This window comes from Rattus norvegicus, chromosome 8 (genome assembly GCF_021556685.1).
Source record: "Rattus norvegicus strain SHRSP/BbbUtx chromosome 8, alternate assembly SHRSP_T2T, whole genome shotgun sequence".
Lineage (NCBI taxonomy): Eukaryota > Metazoa > Chordata > Mammalia > Rodentia > Muridae > Rattus > Rattus norvegicus.
Window position 1 is genome coordinate 9251271 of NC_141541.1, and position 27476 is coordinate 9278746.

Consider the following 27476-nt stretch of genomic DNA (forward strand, 5'->3'; position numbering starts at 1 on the left):
ATAAACTTTTGCAAAGACTGCAAGATTTACATAGGACTACTGCAGGTCTTGCCAAAGTAGAAGGTTTCCAAGAAAACACTTGTTTCACAGCATATTTGTGTCTGTGATGATTCCTTCCTGGTGCCTCCTCACCTGGTAAAATAAAAGTCAACTATTTTAAACAATGAATCATATTCAACAAAATTAGTAAAATTTCCTCTTCCCCAGTTCTGATTATATTTTCTACCTTTCTACTTCTCATTAACGATTCTCACTGCCTTAGAGTAGCTTAGAGTGCATCAAGTGTGGCTAAAGAGTGTCCAGTCTTCAACTCTATGACTCTATGACATCTTCCCCCAAAACCCACAAAATGTTTTGGGATTATAATTAGGTGTCACTTTCTCTCTGCTGTGTAAAACTATAAAGTTTCTTACATTTCTAATCTACTTGTTATGTGATCAGTTTACAATATGAATCAATTTATCATGTTTCATATTCATTTTAACTTTTTCAAATCTGTCTCTTTTGTATGTGTGAATGTTTGCGTGAGTGTTAGTAAGCCTATGTGTGTGATGTGAGTGTGTGTGTGAAAGTGTGTGTATGAGTATGTGTGTTTGTATGTATGTGAATTTTTTCTGAGTGTGTGTGTATAAATGTGATATGTGTGAGAATATGGGAGTGTGTGTGTGTATGTGTATGTGTGTGTATGAGTACATATGTATGTGTGTATGTGTGTTTTCATGTGTGTCTTTGGACTCACACACCATAGCACACCTGTTGACACCCAAAACAACATTGTGTCAGACCTCATCTTCCACCATGTGACCCAGTCTCTCCTGCTTTTGTTTGTTCCATATGTTTGGTCAGTTGGCTGGTGATTTTGGGAGTTTATCCTGTCTTCCCCTCCTATCTCACTAGAGAAATGCTGGAATTACAAAGCAAGTTATTGTGTCATGCTAGCTTTATGTGGTTCCTGATGTTCAAATTAAAGTCTTGATATTTACAAATCAAGGGCTTTTACCCAATAGACTATCTCCTGTCCCTTACAAATTTTCAATTTATGAGATTTTTAGAAAATGGATTTCATCTGTCAACTTAAATTATGTTAAAAGGGTAGATTTTATGTTAATTGTTTATACCATAAACAAACAAATTCAGTATTCAAAAAGTAAAGAATCATATGTGGTTAATTTCTAACAGTTTAGACAATTTAGATTTAGACAAATTACTTTAGACTCTTTGTCTTGTCATTTAGCTTTATTCTGTATATAATGAGTTATAAAACTGGTGGTTGGGGAGGAAGAACACACTTATATAAGAAGGGAAGGGGAATGGGATAGGGGGCTTATGGCCAGGAAACCAGGAAAGGGAATAACACTTGAAATGCAAATAAAAACATCCAATAAAAATATTTATTTTCAATGTTAACTTAAGGATTAGCTATTAGAATGTTAAACGGTCCCACTGCACTTAAAATACAATGAATACTCATTCAAGTGCTGCTGGTGTTTCTGACTCTGCTGATCATGAAATCTTTATTCAGTTTTAGAAGGCCTTTCCTATAGTTTTAGGCAATGAAGAATAGCAAGCTCTGTGATGTCATTAACCCACACTTTACAAAATTACTCCCTGCTCCAATTGGTTCAGCTAATGGTTCAACCCAATCTTTTAAGGAAAATATGCCATATTTCAAATATATATTTTACATTTGAAAAGAATGCTTTGATAAGAAAAGAAGGAAGCTAAGTATTGGGAAATTGATTTGAGTGACATTTGCACACTAAAAACAATTCAAAAACTAATTTCTGTGTTGACTGATTATTCATGACTCCATGGACAACATAGCTTTCTTAGTCTACTATATGCCTACAATAGGAAAGAATGTCCAGTTCTCATTCCCAAAGTATTAATTATAAAAATAACTCATATTTCTTACAAAATGACTCATGTCACCTAGAAATGCAAGTTTCTTCACAGAAAGAAGCATGTCCATCACTGCCATCCTCAAAGAGTCTTGAAGACTCAAATTAGTCCACAATTTATATCAAATAGCCTTCTGTGTGTACATGTGTGTATATACAAAGTATACATTATTACGTTACACATGTATGTACACCTCTATATTTTTTCATTTCATTTCTGTCATATTTTAATAGAATGAAACGGAAAATGCTTATTACAGTCATAATAAAAATGCCAAAAAGTAAATTCATTTGATAGAAATATAAAGAGATTTTGTCCTAAAAATATTAGTAAGTGTTGATCCTTGAATCCATTCCTCCTTTCTACTTGTTCATTTACACACAGAAACACAAGAAAATTCCCAGTTTTAGATTGTTTTTTAAATAGGTCTTTTTGCTGATAATCTCGAAATTAATAAGATAGTTAAGCACAAATGCAGCACCCCTCTCTCCCCTCACTCCTTCCCTCCCTTTCCCTTTCTTCCCCACAACAATAAATTTCTATTTAGTTGTACATTAGTGTCCTGTTCACAGTATGTACTTAATGTGAATTTGTTTAATGGTTTAATGAATTGACCCAAACTTCTGATCACAGCTGATAAGACCAATATACATAGATTTAACCCTTCAATGTTAAAAATCAAGCTTTAACTTGACAACTTTCACTGTAACCATCATTTGAGTTCATTGCTGGGTAGCCACTCGGTACTGATCATAATGAAAACAAAAGAGTAGAAAATGAAAGAATAATTCTGTGAACTATTCCTGATTCTTCACTTTGCTTTATGTTAACTGTTCTTGTTATTAAAAATACACTTAACAAAAACACATTGTCTGTCTTTGAAAACAAGACATATTCTCTAGCATCTCATTTCTCCTTTCTGTGGCAATTCACTGTTCCTCTGTGGAATCTCTGTTTTCTCTCACCTCTAAAGTCTAGGCCAGCTTGAAAGTTCATTCCTGGACCAGTTTCAATCACCTGCTAAGCAAAGTAAGAGACATCCTAATTGAACTCAAAGAGAAATTATACTTTGAACAAACTGAAGTGTTTAATGCAATTTTCAACTGGTAAAGCAGACTGTTAACCAGATCATCAACCACCATTTCCTACCATTTAGAGCTTCATAGCTGGGCCACATTCCCCCTATCTGTATAGGAATAGATTTCAACCCATGATATGTAAGCAGAATTGTTGTGTTTGGTTATAGGATGAATGGCTTCAGACAACTTGTCTTAGGTGGTAGTTCATGCTTGTTTTCCTTTGGGATTACTGAGATGCAGGAACTGGAGCAGAAACAGACCAAAGTTGATATAGTCACATGTTATGAAGGTGGGTATCTTCCATGCTGGTTGAAGATCCTCTTGTAGTCAGGGTATCTTGTTTTGAACCTTTAATTGGAGAGAAATAAGGGGCTACTTTATTAAGCAATTGAAACTTTGGAGTGTGTCTTTCACTAGAATTGTGTTAAAATGTCTATGGACCATGACAACAGACTATTCTTTCTTTAGTGTGAATGTTGGCAAGGCAAAGGTAATCATGAAGGAGAAAAATCTGCTACAAAAAGCCAGGTGCCTTGTTGCTTCTTAGTCTAAAGAATACAGATGTTCTGGCATAAATAGGAGAATCAGGAGACTCAGCCAATTAACACTCACAAAGAGAAAACAGGAAGCAAGAGTGTGCACCTGACACTGAAAAGCTGGAGAAACACTCACTACAGCTGTCACTGAACTGAAGGCAAAGCAATGTGATTCTGTGCAAGCGATATATAATTCTGTAGAACAGCAATTAGAATCATGAGTCCTTGAATAAGTGAATGAGGCTTGATGGTGTTTACTAGAGCTTAAATTGCTGGGGTAGTGATAGAAAAAGAAGCCCTGCAAAGCACTTTAGAATCATCACTCTGCAAACATTAATAGCAGACTAAGCCCAGGGAACTGGGTAAAATATAGGAGAAGTGAAGAATGAAAATGCTAACAACCTGCATTTGTGGGGGTTCTCCTTTTAGGTTGCCCCATTACCTGTTTCCAAAGTAACCACAGCTTTACAGATAGACCCCATTTATTGTCAAAATGCTTAATGAATTTGGTATGTATATAGAGAGTGCACATTTCACTAGAGTATTTTATACTAAGTCAATTGTTCAAGAAGTACATCCTAACAACACTAATATGCAGAAGTAATTTACTGAGCATTTGTTACTACAAGAGAAAAACAGTTATAAGATACATCACAGAACTCCATTCTGTTGCCCATTAGTACCCAAAGCTCTCCCAAAAAAAGATCTGATGCACTCCAAGGTCATCGTATAGAATTTATCAAGTGCTTTTTTTTTTTAAATTTTCTCCTCCGTTTACATTGTAAACATGGAAATGTGATTATAGCAGGAGCCATTCCTTGTACAGCTTCAGTTATTTCATCTCCATCAGCCAATCTCTACATTTAATTTTGCTCTCTGAAAATTATTTTAAATAGCTAACATGATATATTTACTCCTTTTACTACTATTGTGCAGCCCAATCTCAGCAGCATGTTTATTGACCATGCCAAACTCATTTGATAGCATATTTCGTTAAAATTCAGTAGTTGCTTTGTGTTATTACAGTGACAGGCTTAGTCTTTTGGTCAACAAATTTGAACTTAGAAAACTTGATGTGAATATTTTTAGCTTGCCCTACAGTGTACATGGGCAATTCTAAAGATTCTACTAAATATAATTAACTTAAATCTCATCAATTGTGAATAGATTTAGTCAGATATGTAAATCTGCCTATATGATAGGGATGGCAAGTGGAAATAGTACACCTCAGGTTAGCAAAAATGATCAATTCCACAGGAATACAAGTCAGAGTCTTTACGTAATCAGGTGTCAAGCTGTGTAATTAAGTGGCTGGTTTTAGCTGTCATTGATATATGAGGAGTGGACTCAAAATTATGCAGCTGGAAGTGTGAAGGGATATTCTTAATGAGAACATCCAGACTGACAAATTAAAGGCAGTTTGATGGAAGCTGGCTATTGTCTGTGAAATATTTTCTGTGATAATGTCATAAATCCTCATACACATTCTTTAAAGCAGGGGGCAGCCTGGAACGATGGAAATGGACAATGTAGGAAAAAAGGAGGGATTTCAAGGATCATGGTGGACCTCTTCTGCTGTGATTTGAAGGAACTTAGTGTCTAACTTAAATCACAACGCTCTGCATTCAGTTCTCTTTGATGGTCATTTCCTACTAAGTGTCTTCCCAGGCAAGGAAGGAAGCAGCTATTACTCTCTATGCTGGCACCAACAGATAAAGCAGCTGAATTTCGATGAATAATCTAGTGAGTAACATCATGTTGTCTCAGATATGGGACATAAAATAAATAATAAAAATAAGATAGAAAATATGCACTCATGGTAGGGGATTCAGAAGAAAGCACATCACACTATTAAAAGGAAACGTCTTGCTTGAGAATCTCTAGAATGCCAGAGCTTTGACTCAATAAACCTGGGTGTGGTGGCACAAGCCTATAATCATGGTACTTGAGAGGCAAGAAGATCAAAGGTCACCTTTAACTATGTCATGAGCTTGAAACTAGCCTTGCTTTTATGAGGCTGTATCTCAAGAAAAGTATAAAACAAGACTGCAGTCATTGATACCATGAAGAAGACACTATTTTAATGGTAGCAACATGAGTCTAATAAAAATGACTGATTATAATTTTTCTAGGAACTTCTACATTGCTGTGATGAACTCACTTGTCCATTTGACTATATTGGCACTATCTTTCTACCCAAAATTAAACTTCAGGCTGATTAGATGACAAGAAGAGGACCCTTCTTAGTTCTTGTGTTCTTAACTAAAGACAGGTATCTTGAGTTAGCCACTAAAAGAAAACATATAAATTTATAGGACTTAAAGTATAAAGAGCTAAATTGGCTCTCGTATCTCATAAAATTTTGATTGCTTTTTCATTTCTATATGTTATGTTGTTTTTATATGCTTTTAGATGTCAAGAAAGCAAATACTGTGCTTTGATGGCTATCTAAAACGGCAACCAGTTATATCTTAAATTGCTAACTGGTCAAAGTGAATTTGTGGCATTATTTAAAAAATATGCCATGGATAAATTGGTATTTATCCTACAAATGCAAGTTGCAGATATTTTGATAGAAAGTTTTAATGTTAAAATTAAAACTGTCAAGAGAGTCAGTGGTATGATCAAAAAACTAAGCTGCATGAAGATAATCAGCAGAGTTCATTAGCTGAAATAAAACATGTTAGTTAAGAAGTTATAGTCTGAATCAGTGGTTCTGGTAGTAAGGGTTTGGGGACTATGTGTAAATTTCACAGGAAAATGAAAATATACAACTCTGAGAGCCAAAAGTCACATTACAGTCTGTGAATGGATTTAAAATTATTGGCACACACTTTCTCAACAGTTCCTGTTCAGGGTCTCAAGCAGGATATCTCATACACAGGGATTTTGTCTAGATCTGATACTCATGGAACTACCTTGAAATGGTTATTAGACACCTGGGAGGCATATTAAATCTGATTAATATGAAGAAAATGTCAACATTCACTGTAAAAATATACTGTAGAATGGGAGCAAGAAATAAAAGATTTTTTCAAGCAGAAGGCAGAGTAATGTGCTTGAGGAATTTAGTGAGAGTTTGTTTGTTGTGGGTGAGTGGTGTGATAATACAAATTCTATGTTTGGAGAATCACAGAACATAGGAATTTATTGAAACTACAAAAAAAGAATAGGAATGGTAAAAAGAGAAACCAGATGCAAAGTGCAAAATTAAATCCGTAGAGGAGCTGTGAGTTCAGCCATTAAATAAACAGTAAGAAATAAAGAATAGGAACAAAAACACAGAATGCAAGGGGTGGAGGGATGGCTCAGTGGAAGAGCATGACTGCTCTTCCAATAGATCCATGTTTGGTTTCCAGAACCTACATTGGCCAGCACTCAAGCTCCTGCAATTCCAGATCCAGGGAAGCTGAGTTATTCTTGTATACTAGGACACTTGAATACCTGTGGCTGACATTCACATAGACAAATACTCAGGTTAATAAAAATAAAATGAAATCTAAAAACTAGCAAACTCAGAAAGCAGAAAATTAAAAGTTTGCCTCATGACAAATGGTGCCAGAGATGCCAAATTTTGGGTTAGCTTAAAAAAGAAGAATTTTAATAAAGTAAATGAGAGAGCCTTACTTATCAGGAGTGTTCCCATCAAGATACTTATGGGTAAAACTATAAACAAATAAGTACAGATACTCTTTCAGCTTATTGACATAATGATGTTTTTAGTTAAAATATTTGTACAGATATAAACATACCAGTGAGAAACAGGAAACATTCTTCAAAAGAAGTGAAAAAATGAAATGGAGCAGAAAAAGTTGATGAAGCCAGATGTTCCAGAAGTGAGGAAAAAGGAGGGGCTTGCAGTCAATGGAACTTGGTTAAGTTAGAAGAGAATTGGTACCCTCCATGACTAGTATAAAAGAAATTAGAACTATACACTTAAAAACTTTATAACCAAATGTATAAGGAAAATCACATGTGTCAGATACCATTCAGACTTAAAAATAAAATATAAGATGACAGCTGCCAAAGCTGACGGCTTCACAGAAATGGAAGAAGACAGACTCTGAGCTCCCCTGGCACAGTATTCTGATTACCACAAAGAAAAGTGGGCACGATTCTGTTAAACAATTTTTCATTTGCTTCCAGGTCCTTGGCGCACAGAGACTTGGACAATAGGGATACATTCTGAATTCCATTTTGTTTTCCTTTTGCCTGAGAAGACACCATCTCTTTTTTCTCAGCAAGTGTCCATCTTTGTTGGTCTCCAGCTACATCTCCACTTCCATGACCCCTGTGCAAGAAAGGATTCATGGCTTATGTGTGCTATCTTTTAGGAAAAAAGTCTGCATAACAAAACTATATGCTTCATCTTATTGCCTCTTTAGATAATATCAGCAGTAACAATTGATAAAATGTCCAGAGAGTTTACTGTGTCCCAAGCATGTTTCAAAGTACGTGATTTCTAGTCAACATGCATACCTCAACATTCTGTGAGCTTTTGCTAACTGCTGTCAGTTACACGTTGACAGATCGAAGCACAGATTGTAGAAGATACCTTAGAAATTAGTGGTGAAGGCAAGGTGTACACTTGCAGAGGAGGAGTTTTGAGTTCACAATTTTAGACATTCTCTTATCCCGTTATCCTCAATTTCTTGAAGAAAAGCATCTATTTTCACTGCTAAAATTAATTTTCTACAAAATACCTTAGTCACTATCTTTCAATGGATGTTCCTTGGAGGTGACTCCAAATGAAACATCTACAATGCTTATTAAAAGTGCAGAACTAAGAGCTGGGTAGATGGTGCAGTGATTAAAAATACTCTCTTTGCTCAGGTGGACCAGAATTCAGTTCCCAGCAACCACATCAAGCAGCTCATATCCACAGAGTGTGTGCCTCTGTGGGTATGTGCGAACATGGTGCATAAATATATACATATAGAGAGAGGGCAGGGTGAAATGAGGGAGAGAGAGTAGAAAAAAGAGAAACAAGGAGAGAGGAGAGAGAGAGAGAGAGAGAGACTCTGAACTTTTCTTATACAGATACAGACTGATGGATCTGCATGTTTCCAATGAACTGACAATACTATTCAAGAAAAAAAAAACCGTGCAAGTTTCTCCATTCAAGTCAAGCATTATTATTGCCTATGAAATAAAAGAGCAAATAATTAGACTGAATGATTACACTCCAAAGCAGCCATTGGTGTTCAGGTTATGTATTGAGAGTGCATGCATGTAGAAAACTTATTAACATTGTGATTATATTGTCATTTTCCACCCTAATCTTATAAAGAAGATTTAGTATCTTTATGCTATAAGATGTTGCAGAATCCTTATGAGTACGTAGGTAATGCTAATCTCCCAAGCTGAATCAGGTGTTGATGTAGCCTAAGTGTCAGATTCTTGAATATACAACTTGAAAAAATATAATCTAAAATATGCCTTATTATTACTCTACAAAAACATTTTAGTTTTTAGTTTTAGCCACTCAGAATCCTTACAATCCTTTGATTCCATTACAGCTTCAACTTCTATTTTTATCACACAATTATTTGAATTCTTATTCTTGTATCTTGGTCAAAGTAGAATGTGTGAGTTTAAAATCCCCAGTTCTGTTACAAATACCTTAGATGATTAAATAAAAAGTGGGTATTTTGGTTTCTGCATTCATCTATTAACCAGATTAATTAATCTGCTTTCATTAATTAATAAATGACTTGTGACTTTGGGCATCTGAAATCAGTCACTCAATGGCAGGATTTGCATGGCAGAGAAAAATTTTCTGCTTGTGGCCAAAGATCAGAGGGATTTGAAGCTAAGAAATAATAGGTTTATGCTTTATCAAAACGATCTTCCTTGCTGTTGGTCTTGTCTTAGATGCCTATGCTGACACTTGAATAATCCCAAATTGATATCTCCATCCTAAACTTATCCTATTCCATTAGCCTGATGAGCTATATTGCCCTTCCTAATTCTCCATACTAACTATTCTTCCTTAGCTCCCTCTGCTGGGTTCCACTTTAATAATATTAGCAGTTAACGTCCCTCTCTTCCACCCAGCATCATACTCACTGTTCCTGGGAAGAGCTTTCCTGCCAAGTTCTCTTCTCCTCAGACCTTTATGATTGCTAACATTGATTGGGTAGGTACTCTGGTATTAGTTGGTTTAGCCCATTAATGAGTTTATGGTTATGTTTGATAAACAACAAAGATGGTAAATCATAGTGAAGAATGCAAAGTCTGATGACAATGTTTGAGTTTATATATATAGGTTTAGTTCTGTATCTGCTGTGCACACACAAGGCATTCATTGGTCCCTTGTTATGTCATTTTCTACTTTTGTACAGTGAGAAATGTGGGAATTTTTTTCAAAGTAGTCATAGGATTACCAACAAGTTTATATAACACACTATCCACACTTAGAATAGGTTATCTGTTTCTTCAAATATGCTTGCTATCTGCAGGATGAGGCACTAGGTTATGACAATGAAGGGAATGACATTACTGCTGATAACTTGGGGGAATCAAGAACATGGAAATACATAAATAACATAAAATACCAATCAGTGGAAGAAACGTGTAAGCTAAAGTTAAAATGCAGACAAACAGTGACTGGGATGCAGAGGTGCTGAGGCAGAAAGCTGGAGGATAATTCAGTCATTCAGAAGAGGAAGAAACTACGAACAGTGGGGAGCAGCAAGGAGGCTATCCTGCACGATTCAGGATGTTTTATCTTTCTTTCTTCTGTGGTTTCTTTTTCCCAAAACGGAAACCACTCCCCATGCAAGGGGAAATGCATACATGAATATCCTATTAAAGATGCAACTTCAATGCTTGTAAGTAACATGCTAACAACAATAAGCACATATGAGAGAACAGAATTTAATTTTTGTTGAAAACATTATTTTTATAGACTGATCAAATAGTTATCAAAAAGAGCCCCACAGCTATTTAATAAGCATGCTGATGCAGTAAAGTCCTTGAGTGAGAAGAGAATGCTTGCTCACATTTTCCATGGAAAGTGATTCAATTTTTAATGCCGCTTTTTGTACTGCAGAGATTCTGCTTGCTGCATCACACAAGCACAGGATCACTGCAATTACCATCGCAAGAACTCACTCCAGTCTCTAACACTGGACTCTGTTGAGAGAATAGAATTTTGTGTGTCTACAGATAATTTTCCAGGATGGGAAATATACTAAGAACTTTCAAAGAAAACTATCTATAAAGACTACATTTTAAAATGAGCCAGATAAGAAATATTGTAATTATCTTCCTTGTTTCTAAAGATATGAGCAGACTTTTCCTCACCTGAAGCATTGAATGGATGAGGTAGCAAACTTACGTCAATGCAGACTGGTGGAGAGCGGCAGGATTCAAGTTCTCTTTCTCAGAGGTTGCATGGGTTTGTTTGGAGTCCCATCTAAAAAAGAAAAAAAATGTCCTTTGATTATAGTGAAAATTTGCAGGAAGGCAGGGAAGAAAGAAACATTGTAATTCAATCACAATCTCAAAAATAAGCAGACCACCACCATCACCACCACTGTCAACATCACCACTACCATCACCACCACCACTAATAACAACCAGGATACTAATGTGTGACTTCTGGATCCTAAACACTTAGTACTGGGATCATCCTTCACTCACATCATTTTCCAGTGACAGAAATCATGTTTCTGATTATCTAGGAGGCAAAAATCGGACTCCTATTCAGTAACACCCTGTAGAAAACTAGAACAAAATGGTCAGAGGGGCATTCATTAAAACTGATCCCTTGAGAGTGCCTTATTCAGAGCTAAGAAAGGATCTTTTCTTTATATTATAAAAATTGAAAATCAGTGAGAACAAGGAAATGCTTTCAGGACAAGGAATAAATATGAAGTAAATTTGTGGTTGTAGCTGATTCATTAAAAAATTTTTTTCTGGAATTCTTAAGTTCCTTGTAAAGACCTTGATTCTGGATTTCCTCTGTGCCATGTTTTTTCCTCTGTTTAAGCGACAAACTTTCTGTCTGTTGCATGTTGATTTAAAGATGCAACTTACCAAATAAAATCACATTGCAATGCTTATTGAAATCAAAGTGTGTCTGCTTATCACCCAAGTAAAATAAAGAATAGAATTACAGACTTGAAAAAAAGGATTTTACACAATGCCAACAGAACTTCAATTGCAAAACCTTTACATAAAACAAGCCACTTAGAAAACAATTACATAATCTGCAACTTATCCACAGTGCTCCAAATGCAGATGCCTGCATTTTTATTTCAACAAACATTGCATTGTGGTTTTATTTGGTAAATGGCATCAGAAAGCAATACCTAGGAAGACTTGTGAGAAGGAACTAAACCTGCTCAGACCTGTCTGCTCTCAGGCATTCTTTCCCATTGGTTAGAAAACAGCCCACTGTGACAAGTAACATTTTCTGTAGAAATGTGTATAGCATTTTGTGCAATTCAGTTTTGCTGGAATGTGAAAGCAATAAATTTAAAGCAGCTGCCACGGGTCCTGTGATTATGTAAAATTGTACTTTTAAAACTGTTCTTAAGCAGGATTGCCGCACCATCCTCACAATGCCTTCTTTTTTTTTTTTTATTTTTTATTTTTTTTTATTAACTTGAGTATTTCTTATATACATTTCGAGTATTATTCCCTTTCCCGGTTTCCGGGCAAACATCCCCCTCCCCCCTCCCCTTCCTTATGGGTGTTCCCCTCCCAACCCTCCCACCATTGCCGCCCTCCCCCCATAGACTAGTTCACTGGGGGTTCAGTCTTAGCAGGACCCAGGGCTTCCCCTTCCACTAGTGCTCTTACTAGGATATTCATTGCTACATATGGGGTCAGAGTCCAGGGTCAGTACATGTATAGTCTTTAGGTAGTGGCTTAGTCCCTGGAAGCTCTGGTTGCTTGGCATTGTTGTACTTTTGGGGTCTCGAGCCCCTTCAAGCTCTTCCAGTTCTTTCTCTGATTCCTTCAATAGGGGACCTATTCTCAGTTCAGTGGTTTGCTGCTGGCATTCGCCTCTGTATTTGCTGTATTCTGGCTGTGTCTCTCAGGAGCGATCTACATCCGGCTCCTGTCGGTCTGCACTTCTTTGCTTCATCCATCTAGTCCAATTGGGTGGCTGTATATGTATGGGCCAAATGTGGGACAGGCTCTGAATGGGTGTTCCTTCAGTCTCTGTTTTAATCTTTGCCTCTCCCTTCCCTGCCAAGGGTATTCTTTTTCCTCATTTAAAGAAGGAGTGAAGCATTCACATTTTGATCATCCGTCTTGAGTTTCGTTTGTTCTAGGGATCTAGGGTAATTCAAGCATTTGGGCTAATAGCCACTTATCAATGAGTGCATACCATGTATGTCTTTCTGTGATTGGGTTAGTTCACTCAGGATGATTTTTTCCAGTTCCAACCATTTGCCTACGAATTTCATAAACTCGTTGTTTTTGATAGCTGAGTAGTATTCCATTGTGTAGATGTACCACATTTTCTGTATCCATTCCTCTGTTGAAGGGCATCTGGGTTCTTTCCATTTTCTGGCTATTATAAATAAGGCTGCGATGAACATAGTGGAGCACGTGTCTCTTTTATATGTTGAGGCATCTTTTGGGTATATGCCCAAGAGAGGTATAGCTGGATCCTCAGGCAGTTCAATGTCCAATTTTCTGAGGAACCTCCAGACTGATTTCCAGAATGGTTTTACCAGTCTGCAATCCCACCAACAATGGAGGAGTGTTCCTCTTTCTCCACAACCTCGCCAGCATCTGCTGTCACCTGAGTTTTTGATCTTAGCCATTCTCACTGGTGTGAGGTGAAATCTCAGGGTTGTTTTGATTTGCATTTCCCTTATGACTAAAGATGTTGAACATTTCTTTAGGTGTTTCTCAGCCATTCGGCATTCCTCAGCTGTGAATTCTTTGTTTAGCTCTGAACCCCATTTTTTAATAGGGTTATTTGTTTCCCTGCGGTCTAACTTCTTGAGTTCTTTGTATATTTTGGATATAAGACCTCTATCTGTTGTAGGGTTGGTAAAGATCTTTTCCCAATCTGTTGGTTGCCGTTTTGTCCTAACCACAGTGTCCTTTGCCTTACAGAAGCTTTGCAGTTTTATGAGATCCCATTTGTCAATTCTTGATCTTAGAGCATAAGCCATTGGTGTTTTGTTTAGGAAATTTTTTCCAGTGCCCATGTGTTCCAGATGCTTCCCTAGTTTTTCTTCTATTAGTTTGAGTGTGTCTGGTTTGATGTGGAGGTCCTTGATCCACTTCGACTTAAGCTTTGTACAGGGTGATAAGCCTGGATCGATCTGCATTCTTCTACATGTTGCCCTCCAGTTGAACCAGCACCATTTGCTGAAAATGCTATCTTTTTTCCATTGGATGGTTTTGGCTCCTTTGTCAAAAATCAAGTGACCATAGGTGTGTGGGTTCATTTCTGGGTCTTCAATTCTATTCCATTGGTCTATCTGTCTGTCTCTGTACCAATACCATGCAGTTTTTATCACTATTGCTCTGTAATACTGCTTGAGTTCAGGGATAGTGATTCCCCCTGAAGTCCTTTTATTGTTGAGGATAGCTTTAGCTATCCTGGGTTTTTTGTTATTCCAGATGAATTTGCAAATTGTTCTGTCTAACTCTTTGAAGAATTGGATTGGTATTTTGATGGGGATTGCATTGAATCTGTAGATTGCTTTTGGTAAAATGGCCATTTTTACTATATTAATCCTGCCAATCCATGAGCATGGGAGATCTTTCCATCTTCTGAGGTCTTCTTCAATTTCTTTCTTCAGTGTCTTGAAGTTCTTATTGTACAGATCTTTTACTTGCTTGGTTAAAGTCACACCGAGGTACTTTATATTATTTGGGTCTATTATGAAGGGTGTCGTTTCCCTAATTTCTTTCTCGGCTTGTTTCTCTTTTGTATAGAGGAAGGCAACTGATTTATTTGAGTTAATTTTATACCCAGCCACTTTGCTGAAGTTGTTTATCAGCTTTAGTAGTTCTCTGGTGGAACTTTTGGGATCACTTAAATATACTATCATATCATCTGCAAATAGTGATATTTTGACCTCTTCTTTTCCGATCTGTATCCCTTTGATCTCCTTTTGTTGTCTGATTGCTCTGGCTAGAACTTCAAGAACTATATTGAATAAGTAGGGAGAGAGTGGGCAGCCTTGTCTAGTCCCTGATTTTAGTGGGATTGCTTCAAGTTTCTCTCCATTTAGCTTAATGTTAGCAACTGGTTTGCTGTATATGGCTTTTACTATGTTTAGGTATGGGCCTTGAATTCCTATTCTTTCCAGGACTTTTATCATGAAGGGGTGTTGAATTTTGTCAAATGCTTTCTCAGCATCTAATGAAATGATCATGTGGTTCTGTTCTTTCAGTTTGTTTATATAATGGATCACGTTGATGGTTTTCCGTATATTAAACCATCCCTGCATGCCTGGGATGAAGCCTACTTGATCATGGTGGATGATTGTTTTGATGTGCTCTTGAATTCGGTTTGCCAGAATTTTATTGAGTATTTTTGCGTCGATATTCATAAGGGAAATTGGTCTGAAGTTCTCTTTCTTTGTTGTGTCTTTGTGTGGTTTAGGTATAAGAGTAATTGTAGATTCGTAGAAGGAATTCGGTAGGGCTCCATCTGTTTCAATTTTGTGGAATAGTTTGGATAATGTTGGTATGAGGTCTTCTATGAAGGTTTGATAGAATTCTGCACTAAACCCATCTGGACCTGGGCTCTTTTTGGTTGGGAGACCTTTAATGACTGCTTCTATTTCCTTAGGAGTTATGGGGTTGTTTAACTGGTTTATCTGTTCCTGATTTCACTTTGATACCTGGTATCTGTCTAGGAAATTGTCCATTTCCTGAAGATTTTCAAATTTTGTTGAATATAGGTTTTTATAGTAAGATCTGATGATTTTTTGAATTTCCTCTGAATCTGTAGTTATGTCTCCCTTTTCATTTCTGATTTTGTTAATTTGGACGCACTCTCTGTGTCCTCTCGTTAGTCTGGCTAAGGGTTTATCTATCTTGTTGATTTTCTCAAAGAACCAACTTTTGGTCCTGTTGATTCTTTCTATGGTCCTTTTTGTTTCTACTTGGTTGATTTCAGCTCTGAGTTTGATTATTTCCTGCCTTCTACTCCTCCTGGGTGTATTTGCTTCTTTTTGTTCTAGAGCTTTTAGGTGTGCTGTCAAGCTGCTGACATATGCTCTTTCCTGTTTCTTTCTGCAGGCACTCAGCGCTATGAGTTTTCCTCTTAGCACAGCTTTCATTGTGTCCCATAAGTTTGAGTATGTTGTATCTTCATTTTCATTAAATTCTAAAAAGTTTTTAATTTCTTTCTTTATTTCTTCCTTGACCAGGTTATCATTGAGTAGAGCATTGTTCAATTTCCACGTATATGTGGGCGTTCTTCCCTTATTGTTATTGAAGACCAGTTTTAGGCCGTGGTGGTCCGATAGCAAGCATGGGATTATTTCTATCTTTCTGTACCTGTTGAGGCCCGTTTTTTGACCAATTATATGGTCAATTTTGGAGAAAGTACCATGAGGAGCTGAGAAGAAGGTATATCCTTTTGCTTTAGGATAGAATGTTCTATAAATATCCGTTAAGTCCATTTGGCTCATGACTTCTCTTAGTCTGTCGACATCACTGTTTAATTTCTGTTTCCATGATCGGTCCATTGATGAGAGTGGGGTGTTGAAATCTCCCACTATTATTGTGTGAGGTGCAATGTGTGTTTTGAGCTTTAGTAAGGTTTCTTTTACGTATGTAGGTGCCCTTGTATTTGGGGCATAGATATTTAGGATTGAGAGTTCATCTTGGTGGATTTTTCCTTTGATGAATATGAAGTGTCCTTCCTTATCTTTTTTGATGACTTTTAGTTGGAAATTGATTTTATTTGATATTAGAATGGCTACTCCAGCTTGCTTCTTCTGACCATTTGCTTGGAAAGTTGTTTTCCAGCCTTTCACTCTGAGGTAGTGTCTGTCTTTGTCTCTGAGGTGTGTTTCCTGTAGGCAGCAGAATGCAGGGTCCTCGTTGCGTATCCAGTTTGTTAATCTATGTCTTTTTATTGGGGAGTTGAGGCCATTGATATTGAGAGATATTAAGGAATAGTGATTATTGTTTCCCTTTATATTCATATTTGGATGTGGGGTTATGTTTGTGTGCTTTCATTCTCTTTGTTTTGTTGCCAAGACGATTAGTTTCTTGCTTCTTCTAGGGTATAGCTTGCCTCCTTATGTTGGGCTTTACCATTTATTATCCTTTGTAGTGCTGGATTTGTAGAAAGATATTGTGTAAATTTGGTTTTGTCATGGAATATCTTGGTTTCTCCATCAATGTTAATTGAGAGTTTTGCTGGATACAGTAACCTGGGCTGGCATTTGTGTTCTCTTAGGGTCTGTATGACATCAGTCCAGGATCTTCTGGCCTTCATAGTTTCTGGCGAGAAGTCTGGTGTGATTCTGATAGGTCTCCCTTTATATGTTACTTGACCTTTTTCCCTTACTGCTTTTAATATTCTTTCTTTATTTTGTGCGTTTGGTGTTTTGACAATTATGTGACGGGAGGGGTTTCTTTTCTGGTCCAATCTATTTGGAGTTCTGTAGGCTTCTTGTATGCCTATGGGTATCTCTTTTTTTAGGTTAGGGAAGTTTTCTTCTATGATTTTGTTGAAGATATTTACTGGTCCTTTGAGCTGGGAGTCTTCACTCTCTTCTATACCTATTATCCTTAGGTTTGATCTTCTCATTGAGTCCTGGATTTCCTGTATGTTTTTGACCAGTAGCTTTTTCCGCTTTACATTATCTTTGACAGTTGAGTCAATGATTTCTATGGAATCTTCTGCTCCTGAGATTCTCTCTTCCATCTCTTGTATTCTGTTGGTGAAGCTTGTATCTACAGCTCCTTGTCTCTTCTTTTGGTTTTCTATATCCAGGGTTGTTTCCATGTGTTCTTTCTTGATTGCTTCTATTTCCATTTTTAATTCCTTCATCTGTTTGATTGTGTTTTCCTGGAATTCTTTCAGGGATTTTTGCCATTCCTCTCTGTAGGCCTCTACTTGTTTATTAATGATTTCCTGTGTTTCCCTAAGTGTGTTCATGTCTTTCTTGAAGTCCTCCAGCATCATGATCAAATATGATTTTGAAACTAGATCTTGCTTTTCTGGTGTGTTTGGATATTCCATGTTTGTTTTGGCGGGAGAATTGGGCTCCGATGATGGCATGCAGTCTTGGTTTCTGTTGCTTGGGTTCCTGCGCTTGCCTCTCGCCATCAGATTATCTCTAGTGTTACTTTGTTCTGCTATTTCTGACAGTGGCTAGACTGTCCTATAAGCCTGTGTGTCAGGAGTGCTGTAGACCTGTTTTCCTCTCTTTCAGTCAGTTATGGGGACAGTGTGTTCTGCTTTCGGGCGTGTAGTTTTTCCTCTCTACAGGTCTTCAGCTGTTCCTGTGGGCCTGTGTCTTGAGTTCACCAGGCAGCTTTCTTGCAGCAGAAAATTTGGTCTTACCTGTGGTCCCGAGGCTCAGGTTCACTCGTGGGGTGCTGCCCAGGGCCTCTCTGCAGCGGCAGCAACCAGGAAGACCTGTGCCGCCCCTTCCGGGAGCTTCAGTGCACCAGGGTTCCAGATGGTCTTTGGCTTTTTCCTCTGGCGTCCGAGATGTGTGTGCAGGGAGCAGTCTCTTCTGGTTTCCCAGGCTTGTCTGCCTCTCTGAAGGTTTAGCTCTCCCTCCCACGGGATTTGGGTGCAGAGAACTGTTTATCAGGTCTGTTTCTTTCAGGTTCCGGCGGTGTCTCAGGCGCAGAAGTCCTGCCGCTCCTGGGCCCTCCCCCACGGGAGCCCAGAGGCCTTATACAGTTTCCTCTTGGGCCAGGGATGTGGGCAGGGGTGAGCAGTGTTGGTGGTCTCTTCCGCTCTGCAGCCTCAGGAGTGCCCACCTGACCAGGCGGTTGGGTCTCTCTCTCACCGGGTCTGGGAGCAGAGAGCTGCTGCGGGCCGGGATCCAAGGGTGTGGGACTTCCGGTAAACACAGACCGTGCCTCCTAGAGAAATTCTGCTTCCGTGTCCCAAGCTCACCAGGCAGCTTTCTTGCAGCAGAAAATTTGGTCTTACCTGTGGTCCCGAGGCTCAGGTTCGCTCGTGGGGTGCTGCCCAGGGGCCCTCACAATGCCTTCTAAGCACTAGTTTGAGTTATAGTACAAGGAGTCACACTAATGAGAAGTTTAAAAAGTTAACAACGCATGGGATACACTCACGTGAACATACACATTCATGTATTTGTACATAGTGTGCATGTTTACAGTAGGAGGGGATCTTATCCTTTAAAAATTTAAGAACGTAGGAGCTAAGGAGAGAGCTCAGTGACTACAGCACCTGTTATGGGGTCTGCCAGCAATTCCAGCATTCTGTCAGATGGAGACAAGAGGACCCCAGAGCAGGCTGGGAGCCGCTCTAGCTTTATCCACACATTCTGGGTTTTAGGGGTGAGACATTACCTCAATGTGATGGGATTAAGGAAAATTCCCTACACTGATATTATTTCTCAGTCACCCGAACACATCTGCATCCACATATGTGCAAACATGCATATACACACAAATACACCATATATACATATGTTTGAAAATTAAAAAATAGTAAAATATTTTATTTAAAAAGTTTCACAATTTCTGTTAAACTTCCCTTCAAATCGACATTATCAAATCATTTTATGAGATTGTGATTTGAGATAAAGACACATTTAGTAACATGAAGAACTGTCGACAGTGTATAGGAGAAAGCCATGATTATGTTGCTGTGAGGATAATGTCTTGTATGATTTCCTCTTTCATAAATACTTGAATTTATTTTAGATCAAAATTTTTTCTATGCTAAGGCCTTTTTTTGATTATCTAGTCTCTTTTTCTTAAAGACCAAAAGGTAAGGTGGCTTATATATACATGATGACTAATTATCATGAGATGCCAGTGTTTTGGGTCTACCTGTAGCATTTCCTGTAAAAGTAGCAAAGCCACTTTTAGGTCACGTTGCTAGTTCTGAATTTTACTTTTAATTATCTGTATATATGCAAGTGGGCATGCATGAATGTGAGCAGATGCCTGCCCAGCTCAGAAAATGGCTGTGGAGTTCCTGGAGGGCTTATGGACAGGAAAACTGGAAGGGGAATAATGTTAGAAATGTAAGTAAAGAAGTATATCTATTAAAAAATAGTAAAGTAAAAAAAAGATAAACAAAGTAGAAAAAACAAAAACAAAAACAATAAACAAAAAAATGAGAGTCTAGTCGAGTCCTGAAGTGAGCCTTGGGAATTCACATATATTACGAGATTCTAGTAATAGCCTGATATTGAGAAGTCGAGCTTGGGATAATTGTGGGCTCAAATTACAGATATGAATGCTTTGTGAAAATAAGTACTGATATTTATGAAACTACTGTTGTGCTGGACATCCATTATTATGATGCATGAAACCTGAAAAGAGAAAATGTCATTGTTCTTTTTTACCCACAGTGAAAATTAAGGCTCACAAGTGAGATAGAGTACACCAAGAAAGCAAAACTTACAAACGCACAGAGATCGAATGTACACTGAGGTTTGTCTAACTAAGAGCCTGTGAATAGTGTACCCAGTAATCCCATTCTGGAAAGAATACTCCCCTCTGCTTTGCCTCTATGAAGGTGCTCCTTCACCCTGTCACCCACTCCTGCCTTACTGTACTATTTAAAAAAATATAACTTGAATCTGATACTGCTATGTCAATGAGTATAAATTATCTGATTTCTGTAATTCAAAGACCTGAAAGTACATTAACATTTGCATTCTTTTCTTAATACTGAGGAAGAATAGAATAAAAACCTATTATAGTATGACTGATGAGTTTACATTTCTTGAGGTAAGAAATCTAAAAGAGATTATGGAACTTTGTTCTTCTAATACTCAGTGTAGATTTGATTCCTCCAACCTTTCTTGCCTCTAGAAAACCTACATCGCACAGCTCTTGGCCCATTCCTCCTAATACTCTGTTCCCTCATTACATCATCATAAGCATTTCTGTCTGACTTTCCTTTTCATTCTTCTCTTCTAGTGATGTTGTTATTACCATAGGTTTGAACCACATTATCCAGGAAAAACTATACTTCCTAAAACCTTGAGTGCAATCACAGTTACAATGCTATTTTCCCTTCCAGTGCAATATATTTCCAGGGGTTAAAATTTCCTCCTCTCTGTGGGAGCAGAAACATATGTATGATATTTAAGCATTATGGAAAATATATTTTCTATAAATCTTAAAATATAAAACATGTATCTATAGACAACCAGAGTTATTCCGATTACATTAGCACATGACATTGAATTAAAATGATATATGCCAAACTCATATTTTATAAGGCTAAAATGAATTTTAAAATATCCACAATTAAGTTCAATAAAGAACGTGTTGACACAACAAGGTATGCAGAAGCTATAATGGGCCATGAGTACCTCAGATGCTTTGTTCAGTTTCATTTTGACTTTTGAATTGAGAGAAAAGTTTCTTTCCTTTCCCTTGGTGTTATTAAAAAGTAATTAAAGTAAATAATCTTTATAAATTTTAATTTATAAAAAGAATGGTTGTTTAAAATTTTTAGCTGTTTTCAGAAATGGATTTCTGCCCTGGTTAAGAGAACAGTGCCACCAGGTTTTATGTCTGATTTTACTTTGTACAAGCTTAAAAATTAGTGAACATGGGTTTTTTTAATATACAACATTTTTCTTTACTCATGATAATATCACATATGTATTCCATAAAGTATGATTTTATGCATACAATTGTTTTATACCTTTCACACCACCACATCACCCTCCCAAATTCAAGTCTTCTAAGTCCTCATACATGTGACTTGTAGGAGAACAGGAATATTCTAGTGATATTGTTGCCATGAGATGTTGTGTGAATTTAATGAATATAGCCACAATTTAAGAGCATCAATGTTTCTATTTTTCTTAACATAATTGCCTCTTTCTAGCTTTTGTAGTAAAATCCCAAACCCTCAAAAGCCATTGTAATTTAAAAAGCAACCTCTGCAAATCAAATCAAATAAAGCATGCAAACAAGGAGTGAATAAATACAAGGAAAAGCTTAATTAACTATGACAAGTAAAATGTAATCCTGTCTCAGTACCCATGTGATGAGGTCAGTTATGACTGGCATCCAGAGACCTCACCCATCTGTAACAAATGAGGCTTGTGTCAAAGTGTTCTCACATTTCTGACTTCAATCGTTGTTGTTTCACACACCTATTGTGATATTACTGGCCAATTTCCTATTATATAACCATAACTCAGTGTATTTGCTTGCTAAATTTTCAATACCTCTCAAATATTTTTGTTGTAAATTAAGATGAAGGATCTTTTCAATTCATGAATTGTAATATACAGGATAATATCCAGAATAGCTAAACTTCAATCTGCTGAAGGAGAGATAGCAGTCAAGTATGCTTGATATTGCCAAAAAAAAATTCACAAGGGATATTCAAATTATAACTTATTAGTGATTTATGAGAATATCTACAACTTTATGTGTTTGCTGACATAATTTTACACAGTTTCAACATTTTCTCTGGGACAATAAATGATACCAACAATTTTTATTTTCATTTCTTTAAAACCAATCATGATAAAAGCATTTTTATTTGTTGATCTATTGCATATAACAGGTCTGTATTTACCTTTGAGACCAAGATGTAGGTCAGCTTTTCCTCTTCATGATAATTGAAGAATTAAGCTATATCCACAATATTACCCAAATGACATTGAAAAAAACTTTAAACTCCATCAAGTCTACATTCTATATAAAGTAGCAGTTACGAAACCAGGAAGAGTAGGCTGTGTGAGGAGTGTAAAGTGGCAGATGAGTGCTAAGAAGAGGTGATTGTTCTCCTCTCATGTTAGAGCATCCCCTTTCTGTTTCTTATGCACTATGGCTTTGGGTACCACACAAAGAGACTTTTCCTTCTGAGAGGGGGCTCTTGCTACAGCATCATCTTGTCATTTAATCCTGTGGGAACTCTTTGATTTTGTTTGTGTTTTTGGAACAAGGAGGGTTTATTATAATCAGGGTAGATTATAAAACAAAATAATCTGTATAATAAAAATAAGAGAATGAACAAACAACAGAAATGTTCCTTTGATTTAGTTGGAGGATATCTTTATTTGCTCCTAATTTTTATCTTCTCCATCTGTTCTAAGTAGTTTATCCTGTTTGATCTTTTTTATTTTTATTTTTTATTTATTTATTTTTTTGGTTAGCAAACACAATGTTTTTATGGTAATTTGTACATGACATTATTGGACATTTAGTTATGTAACTTTTAGTATTACCATATTTTACTTTTAAATAATATTTCAACACATTTCAGCAGGACTGATTGACCTATCAGTACTCTCTAAATTAGCATGCCATTGCCGAAACTGTGACAGCCCCAGGATGCTTTATTCTCCTTTAACCACCTCATTTCTTCTGTGCTACTATTTTCTCAGACTTTAATTATGAAATCATTCTAAATTAGTAACACAATGCATTTAGAATGTTCAAAAAAGATAAAGAGGGTGGTTTATAATCATGACCATATACTTGTAGTGCACGTTCTTAGTGGTAACCACATGCATTCTAGTGGAGGAATGATGGCTACTTACCATATCCTCACAAGATGGAAAGGGATGATAAGCTCTGAATATTTAAATGACTACCAGTTCAAGCCATAAAGCCTTTCCTGTCACCAAACAATAACCTTATCACCTCCCTTCCTCTCAGTTTTGAAGACATTTTATTTGACGCCAATGTGTTTTCTGTCATTTCTTCAATAATGCACATAAAGTTTTAAATGTTTTTGAAAGTAATATTTCACTCTTCCATTTCATGAGTTCTTGTATTTTTCTCTGTCTTTTGCTTTTGGGACATTGATTTTTGCGAGTTCCACCATTTTAAAATCTGTCAGTTCCAAAACACTGGATAGCAGACTATGCAGCCATGCTGAGTTTAGAAATTTTAATTATCTTTCTTTTTTTAAAAAAAATAAACACACTCCATTCCTGTCTCCATCTGAGCTAAAAACTGGGGCTCTCCCATATCCCTCTGACCCAAAACCTGCCTGCAGAGAACTGGTCTGCCAGAAGTGCTCACACTCCCAAGTCCACAGGTGGAAGCCCACATTCACTCCACTAATTGTCTAAGGAAAGACCTGCCAGGAGCGCATGGGACATGCAAGCTGCAGGGCAGAGGCCTAGGATAGGACCCTTCAGGTCTCCATCTGTGTCCAGACCTACAGGCTTACCCGCTCACAGGCTCACAGAACCACAAAAGGGACAAGCTCTAGTCAACAACAGCAAGAGCAACTAAGATCAGAGATAATCAGATAGTGGGATGCCAGCAGAAAAACGTAAGCAACAGAAATCAATACAACTTGTCATCTTCAGAACCCAGTTTTCCCACCACAGCAAATACTGGATATGCTAATATACGAGAAAAGCAAGATTTGGATTTAAAACCACATCTCATGATGATGATAGAGGGATTTTAAAAAGGATATAAATAACTCTCTTAAAGAAATACAGGTCAACAGAGGTAAACAGGTAGAAGCTCTTAAAGAGGAAGCACAAAAAATTCTTTAAAGAGTTACAGGAAAACACAACCAAACAGATGAAAAAAAATTGAAAAAAAAATCCAGGACCTAAAAATGGAATTAGAAACAATAAAAAATCACGAGAGCAGACAACCCTGGAGATAGAAAACCTAGGAAAGAGATCAGGAGTCATAGATAAAAGTATCACCAATAAAATACAAGAGATTGAAGGGAGAATCTCAGGGGTAAAAAATACCATAAAAAACATTGACAAAATAATGAAAGAAAATGAAAAAAGAAAAAAGCTCCTAACACAAAAGATCCAGGAAATCCAGAACACAATAAAAAGACCCAACCTAAAGATAATAGGTATATAAGAGAATGACGACTCCCAACTTAAAGGACCCGTAAATATCTTCAACAAAATTATAGAAGAAAACTTCCCTTACCTAAAGAAGGAGATGTCCATAAACATACAAGAAGCCTACAAAACTCTAAACAGATTGGACCAGAAAAGAAATTCCTCCCATGACATAATACTCAAAACACCAAATGCACAAAGCAAATAAAGAATATTAAAACCAGTAAGGAAAAAAAATGTCAAGTAACATATAAAGGCAGAACTATCAGAATTACACCAGACCCAGGCTACTATATCCAGCAAAACTCTCAATTACCATAGATGGAGAAACCAAGATATTCCATGACAGAAGCAAATTTACACAATATTTTGTACAAATCCAGCCCTATGGAAAAAAAAAGATAGAAAACTCTATCTATTTTTATATCCACAAGAATGAAAACTACATGCTAGAAAAAACAGGAAACTAATCTTCTTGTAACAAACCCAAAAGAAGATAGCCACACACACATAATTAAACCTCTAACAACAAAAATAACAGAATACAACAATCACTATTCCTTAATACCATCAATTGCATCAATGGATTCAATCCCCCAATAAAAAGACATAGACTAACAGACTAGATATGTAAACAGATCCCAGCATTTTGCTGCATAGAGAAAACACACTTCAGTGACAAACACAGAAGTATCTGAAGTAAAAGTCTAGAAAATTTTTCCAACTAAATAGTCCCAAGAAACAGCTGGTATAACCATTCTCATATCAAATAAAATCAACTTTCAACTGAAAGTTACCAAAAAGAGATAAGGAAGGATACTTCATACACATCAAAGGAAAAATATACCAAGATGAACTATGCTCCAAATGAAAGGACACCCACATTTATTAAAAAAAGCTTTCCTAAAGCTCAAAACACACATTGGACCTCACATAATAATAGTGGGAGACTTCAATACCTCACTCTCATCAATGGACAGATCATGGAAACAGAAACTAAACAGAGACACAATGAAACTGACAAAAGTTATGAACCAAATGGATTTCAAAGATATCTGTAGAACATTTCTTCTTAAAATAAAAGACTGTATCTCCTTCTCAGCCCCTTATGGAACCATCTCCAAAATTGAGCTTATAATTGGTCACAAAACACGTCTCAACAGATTCAAGAAGATAGAAATAATCTCATGCATCCTATCAGATCACTATGGACTAAGGTTGGTCTTCAATAACAACGAAAACAAAAAGCCCACATACAGATGGAAGTTGAACAGCGATCTACTCAATGACAACTTGATCAAGGAAGAAATAAAAGAATTAAGGACGTTTTAGAATTTAATGAAAATGAAGGTACAACAAACAGACTTTTGGGATACAATGAAAACAGTGCTAAGAGGAAAACTCATAGCTCTGAATTCTACCAAAAATAATCTGAGGAGAGGATACACAAAGAGTTTGACACCGCACCTGAAAACTTTAGAACAAAAAGAAACAAATACAACCAAGAGGAGTAAACAGTAGGAAATAATAAAACTCAGGGCTGAAATCAACCAATTAGAAACAAAATGAAGTATACAAAGAATCATCAAAATCGGGAGCTGATTCTTTGAGAAAATCAACAAGATAGGTAAACCTTGAGCCAGACTAACCCAAGGGCACTGAGTAAGTATTCAAATGAACAAAATCACAAATGAAAAGGGAGACATAACAATAGAAATTGAGGAAATTCAAAAAATCATAAGATCCTACTATGAAAGCCTGTATTCAACGAGTAAATATGGAGGAAATAGATAATTTTCTAGACAGGTACCATGTACCGAAGTTAAATCAGAATCAGATAAACTATCAGTCCAAAACTCCTAAAAACATAGAAGCAGTCATTAAAAGTCTCCCAATGAAAAAATGCCCAGGACCAGATGGGTCTAGTGCAGAATTCTATAATACCTTCAAAGAAGACATAATACCAATGTTCTGCAAACTATTCTACAAAATAGAAACAGAAGCAACACTACCCAATCATTCATTGAAGCCAAAATTATGCCTATAGCTAAACCACACAAAGATTCTACAAAGAAAGAGAATTTAAGACTAATCTTGCTTATGAATTTCAATGCAAAAATACTCAATAAAATTCTTGCAAACTGAATCCAACAACACAACAAAGTGATCTTTCACACTGAACAAGTAGGCTTCATCCCAAGGATGCAATGATGGTTCAACATGCAGAAATCCATCAATGTAATCCACTATATAAACAAACTGAAAGAAAAATCTGCATGATCATCTCATTAGATGCTGAGAAAGCATTTGACAAAATTCAAGATGTTAAACATCTTGAAAAGTCAAGGAATTCAAGGCCTATATATAAATATAGTAAAAGCAATATATACAGCAAACCAGTATCCAACATAAAACAAAATGGAAAGAAACGTTGAAGCAATCCCACTGAAATCTGGGACAAGGATGCTCACTCATTCCCTTCCTGTTCACTATATTCCTAGCCACAGCAATTAGACAACCAAACGAGGTCAAAGGGATACGAATAAGAAAATAAGAAGTAAAAATATCAGTATTTTCAGATGATATGATAGTGTTCTTAAATGACCACACAAATTTCACTAAAGAACTCCTATACCTAATGAATAACTTCAGCAAAGTGATTGGATATGAAATTAACACAAATAATTTAGTAGTCTTCCTCTACTCAAAGAATACACAGGCTGAGAAAGAAATTATGGAAATGAAACCCTTCACAATAACCACAAATAATTTAAAAAAAGAATTCTGTGATTCTAACCAAGCAAGTGAAAGATCCGTATGACAAGAACTTCAAGTCTCTGAAGCACTCGAGGAAGATTTCAGAAAATGGAAAGATCTCCCATGTCCATGGATTGGCAGGATTAATGTTGTAAGAAATGACCATCTTGCCAAAAGCAATTTACATATTCAATTTAATTCAATCCCCATAAAAATTCTAACTCAATTCTTCATTG

The 27476-nt window shown here is 36.7% G+C and overlaps 1 long non-coding RNA gene across 1 annotated transcript in view; it reads right to left on the reverse strand.

The window, feature by feature from the left end:
• Positions 1 to 1225: 1225 nt before the first annotated feature.
• The window catches only part of LOC120094075 (uncharacterized), a 42299-nt gene continuing 16048 nt past the window's right edge, over positions 1226 to 27476 (reverse strand). The window contains exons 2-3 of the long non-coding RNA XR_015627043.1: positions 10826 to 10937; positions 1226 to 3329 (exon numbers count right to left, since the gene is read on the reverse strand). This is a non-coding gene — a long non-coding RNA (uncharacterized LOC120094075). The remainder of the gene's footprint in view (positions 3330 to 10825; positions 10938 to 27476) is intronic.